A 5,740-nucleotide genomic window follows, 5' to 3' on the forward strand; every position below is an offset into this window, starting at 1 on the left:
CCGGACTGCATCCAGGAGATTCTCACTCTCAACGTTCATTACCACTCAGCCTCCAGCACCAGTTTCTGGCTCCGGCTGCTTGTGCTCCAAGAAATTGAAAAAGTCCTTTCAGCCGCGCTAGGTCTAAAACTGTAAGTGTAACAATTCGCTATTTCTGTTTCGGTGCCTTTTTACATCTGTAACCTGGACTGTTACGCTTTTCGTTTACGCTTACTTCAACTTCAGTGGAGTGACTATGTTGCTTAAGAATGTGCCTAACAATGGGTGGCTCAGTTAAGTGGTTAAGTGGCCGCCTTCGACTCAGGTCCTGACCCCATAGTTTGTGAGTTTGAGCTCTGCATCTGGCTCTGTGCCGATACCTCAGAGCCAGGAGCCAGTTTTGGATTCTATGTTTCCTTCTCTCTCTGCCCCTCCCCTCCTCAAAAATAAACAAACATTCAAAAGTTGCAAAAAAACAAAAAACAAAAAAAGAATGTGCCCATCAAGGGATCTAGGCCCTGTGGATCACTTCCTGATATAGTCATAGTTCAAAGCAGACAAAATTGTGATATGATAATCATATTGAAGATACAGAAAGAAAACCAATGTGAAATTCTCTACAAAATTGTATATGATTTTTAAAAAATTTTTTGAATGTTTATTTTTGAGAGAGAGAGTGAAAGAGTGCAAGTGGGGGAAAGGCAGAGAGAGAGAAGAGACACAATCTGAAGCAGGCTCAGGCTCTGAGCTGTCAGCACAGAGCTGTACTCTGGGCTCAAACTCACCAACTGTGAGATTATGACCTGAGCCAAAGTCAGATGCTTAACTGACTGAGCGCCTAATTGAATATGGTTTTTAATGAAAGTGATCAGGAATTGAGAGACTTAAGCTATAAGATAAATGCCTTTAGTATGGTTTTCAGTAACCTCTTGGGTTATAATAGAGATTTGCCAGCCACAAGGAATGCAGCATGTAAAGAAAATCTTTACCTGACTGATGTTTCAGTCACTGGTGTTATTATTTGTCTCTGCAATGAACCTGTACTGGTTTTGCTTAGGACGGTGCGCAGTTATAGACGGCACACCAGCATGTCATCTTCATGAAATGGCCTTTGTGGATAATGATAGTGACTTTGATGATTTGAAAGGAGAACTAGATAAATATATCAAAAAATACCTTGTTGGTAAAATGAAAGTAGTAGGAAATACAAAGTGTGAGGAAATGATTCGAGGAAGAATGATTGGAGCAGCCTGTGCTACAGAAGTTCTGGTGTTGCTGGACAGCCACTGTGAAGTGGATGTCACGTGGCCGCAGGCCTTGCTGTCTGTCATCAGGAGGACCGGCAGTCCACGGCTTGCCCACCAACTGATATGATCAGTGCAGATGTGCTTGTCTACAGCTGGTTGTCCTCTGTGGTACAGGGAGGAGTCAGCTGGGGGCTGCACTTCAAATGTAATCTTGTTCCCTTTTCTGAGCTATCAGGACCAGATGGAGGCAATGCACCAGTAAAGTCACCTGCAATGGCTGGAGGATTGTGTGCCATGAATAGACACTATTTCAGTGAATTGGACAGTATGATAGTGGCATGTGTATCTGGGAAGGAAAGACTTAGAAATATTGCTTAGAATCTGAATGTGTGGTCAACACATTCTGAATGCTCTTCAACATCCCTTGCTCTAGAATAGGACATATTTTCTGAAAAAAGGGCAACCATATGGATCTTGTAAAGGTCAGGACACTATGACACATAACTCTTTGAGGCTGATACATGTTTGGTTGAATGAATATAAGGAACATTATTTTTCCTTAAGACCTGATCTGAGGACCAAAAGCTACGGAAATATTGGTGAGTATGTTGAAATGAAGAAGAAATTGGGTTGTAAATCATTTAAATGGTATCCAAATAACATTTACCCAGAAATTCAGGTATCTGTGCAAGGACAATGTAGAAGTAGGCACAGTGAGTGAAAATATCTTGGTTAAGAAAACTGTTGCATTGCCCAGAGAAAAGCCACAGAAGACTTGAGGATGGTCTGAACTAAGGCAGGACTTGATTGGTTACCTTACATGTTATGCATTGGAATTTTTCATCTAGAAATTATGATATAACTGCATTAAAAACAAAGGATTCTAGTTCAATCCATTGCTTCATATCCATTAGTGCTTTATTTATCATGCACAAAAAAGTTTAAGAAACCCTAGATATTCAAAGATAAATAAGACTAAGCTTATTTCCCCCAAAGAACATACAGTATACCATAGGAGATGAATAGATGCTAATGCTGCTATTCATTTATTCACTGGAAGTCAAGGTGAAGAAGGAGAGAAATTCAAGGATGACTCCCAAAGAATGGGAGGAAATGTGGGCTTCACCAAAGAATGCAGGACAAAGTGGAAGATCGCAGCTAGAAAGGTAGATGATAAACTAAAAGTATGAAAGACAAAATAAAAATTCTGTGATGTATTAAAATGTTTTTTGTGAAGAAATGAATATACCTGGAAGAATATTATATCAACAGGTTTACAGCTATGGAAGTTATCAAAACTGAAGATAAAGAATTCCACGTCATCTCAGTCTAATGGGAAAACATTTTACCACAGGACAAAATGAAGTAAAAAGACACACTTTGAGTTGGCAGTGTAATGAGGGATTAATATAGACTGCATTGTGTATAACCTTGCAGAAATCACTTCACTTCTGGTACCCAATTTGCTCTTCAGTAAAATTAGAAAATAAAACTAAGAATTTTTCCAAAACTAATGTATGCTTTGAACGAATCCAATCTTTTTCTTGGTGGCCGTCTGTCTCCATGGAACTTGGAGAATATTCTTGTAACAAATAATAATAGAATCAGCAAAGCTAATATAATTGTATTTTGTTTTTGTTTTTGTTTTATGCCAATTTGCTATGGAATTGCTCACAGACAGGTCATGAAAATACTGGAAAAAGGTCATCACTAAAAAAATCTCAAAAGGTATTTCCTATGTAAGTTGGAAAAGCCATCTTATTTCCATTTCCCCTACAACTGGGTGACATTTGTGCAGTTGGGAATCCCAGGGACAGCCTCATGAAAGTCACCATGGATCATGGCACTGAATCTGCTCTGTTCCCATGACAATGTCTACCAAGTTTGGTTTTCTTAATAAGAGCTGCAGTCAGTTTCTAACATGTGGAACAGCATTAAGTGTTGATAATGTAATACTCTACCTTAGAATAGGTGATGATAATTGTTTTTAACTTCAATTCATTTGTTAATGTTAAAAGCTAAGATTTATTTGAGCAGTGCTCAGCATGTGACTCTGTGTTAAAGAGTGCCAAAGATCCTCTGGGTGTTGCTCTCATAATTTATGATTTGAAAAACAAACACTCTAAGATTGAAAAAGAACTTTGGTAAACATGAATAAGGAAAATGAAAGAGGTTTTTTAACATCTTTTGATCAAGCTAAAAAAATTTAACTAGCATGGGTCACTGACTATAAATGTGTATCAAATTAACATGACTCTCTTCTTCTAATTGCATAATATTTAAGTAGTATAAGTCCTGGTTGCCGTTTCAGAATAATGCATTTTTAGGGCATGACCGTAGATGATAATAGAAAAAGATGGGCCAAATCAAATTCGAGAATCAGGAAAGTGAGGTTGAATATAGGTGAACTTTTTTGAATGAGATGGACGAACATCTCTGAATGAAATATTCAAGACTATGTGGCAATCTGCCTCTCCAAGGAAACAAGAAAATTCAATTTCATGGGAAAATAAGAATGAAAATCAAACGTCTCTAAAAGACACACACAAATGTACACACTCATATACACACTTATGTTTAGCAAAAACAAGTAGAGCTAAAAGATCTTTTACATCTGTCTATATTTTCCTTCCTTTGTTTCCAAATACTTGTAATCATTGTCCTAATCATTATATCTGAAAATATTATATTTTTTCTTTTAAACTCATCTACCTTATTTCCTTATCTCCTCCAAACCTAAAATAAGTGTAGATGTTGTTTGTTTTTGAATAATTTATCACATTGAGGAGCTGCACAAGTAAAAATAACAGATTGAAAAGCACGATTGACAGGGAGGGCAATCTACAATGACAGGATCTAGAGTCCAGAATTTTAAATAGTTCTAAAAAACTTGTTGACTTTCTTTGTTTCCATTAGAATTATTTAAACAGATCTTCTCATCTTTGTTTTCAGTATTAGTAGTTATTAAATTATATAGTGAGATAGCACAGACTGGTTTTCTGTCATCTTAGTACATTCTTATAAGATAGGATCTCCATGTTAGATATGAAAGGAACTGAGGTATTTGCTGGAGACCGAAACTGCACAGATCATCCCTGATAGCAAGGCCCAGGGAAACACCTGTGTGAAAGGACTGCGCAGATCATCCCTGATGGCAAGGCCCAGGGAAGAGACTGCAATGCAGTCAGAAGAACCCCCGGAAGAATTCTTCTTCTCTACTTTGTCTGTACCTTTTACTCTCACTTCTGCTGTTAGTCTATTCTAGGGTTAATATGAAACCAGAATCGCCCAAAGTTCCCCCCTTCCTGCAAAATGGAATGCACCTAAATTTCATGTCTGCCCCCTCAATCAGATGCTGTCTAATAAATATTGTAGCAACTAGCAAAATTGGAGACAGTCTGGTATGCATGGGTTCTATAAGAGACCTAGAATTCATTTTCCTTGTATGAGTCTAATTACCAGTGAGAATACATATTATGCCATAAGCAGAGACAAAAACAAGACTTACTAGTTGTGGAGGACTTTCTCGAAAAAGTGTTAGAGAAATATTTGCCTGCTGACCTCAAGCTTGTAAGGCAACTTATGGATTGTACTGGTCAAAGAAGGAGATTGGTAAATGCAGAGACCAAATTCTAGTTGATCCACGTAAAACATTTCCAAACGTCATCTATGATAAATGTTGACATTGTTCTTTCTTAGTAAGGGATTGTGAGAGTCTGTTACCTACAACTGCGGGTACAAGTATATCCTGTTTTTGCATGCCCACTGAATTTAAACAGTTAAAGGGCACCGTGATCTCATGTATTCTGGCAATATACTTCACTTATCCTTAGATACCCTGTCATACGTAGTAAAGAATATGTAAAACTTTGTTATGACTACCTGGTTAAATTTTATTGGTTGAAGTGGAAATTACGTACCATGAAATCACTGTTGCCAAGAAAACTTAGAAATGTTAAGTCCTATGACTGTACTCAAAAAATGTAAATTGTTTAAGCATGATTGTTTGCATTTGCTATATAAAAACCCTAAGCTGAAAAATAAATTTGAGCAGTCCACCTGAAGAGGCTGGCTCCGTGTCTTCTTTCGCCAACTCCAACCATCACTCTCCCAGCCAACCCTGGCTCTCGGAGGCTGGTCGCCTGCAGGTATTGAGAATGAAATAATTTGCACAACAATGGAATCAAAATGGAAAAGTCTGACTCCAAATCCCAATTCTCACTACTCCCAAAACTTACAGTTAATTCTTGAATGCTTCAAATATTAAATGTATACTTTAGATAAATAATATGTAGTCTTTTCCAAAATGATACTAGACTTTCATTGAGATGCCCATAGGTATCAGAAGATTATGGTGAGTGTCAGTTAACATTGGGGTAACACTTTATGACAAGGAACATAGAAAAGAAAAAAAAATAAATTTGACATACCTGATAAACCAAGTGCTGGTGAAGAACAATCTTACCACTCATGAAGATGCTCTTTGACCAGACTTTAGTCAAGCACCTCTGAGC

At 37.5% G+C, this 5,740-nt stretch overlaps 1 pseudogene; it reads left to right on the plus strand.

The window, feature by feature from the left end:
- The first annotated feature begins 818 nt into the window (after nt 1–818).
- Nucleotides 819–1,947, plus strand: LOC120223094 (annotated as a pseudogene).
- The last annotated feature ends 3,793 nt before the right edge of the window (nt 1,948–5,740 follow it).

Source organism: Hyaena hyaena, unplaced genomic scaffold (assembly GCF_003009895.1).
Source record: "Hyaena hyaena isolate Hyena2069 unplaced genomic scaffold, ASM300989v1 scaffold_946, whole genome shotgun sequence".
In the NCBI taxonomy this organism is placed as follows: Eukaryota; Metazoa; Chordata; class Mammalia; order Carnivora; family Hyaenidae; genus Hyaena; species Hyaena hyaena.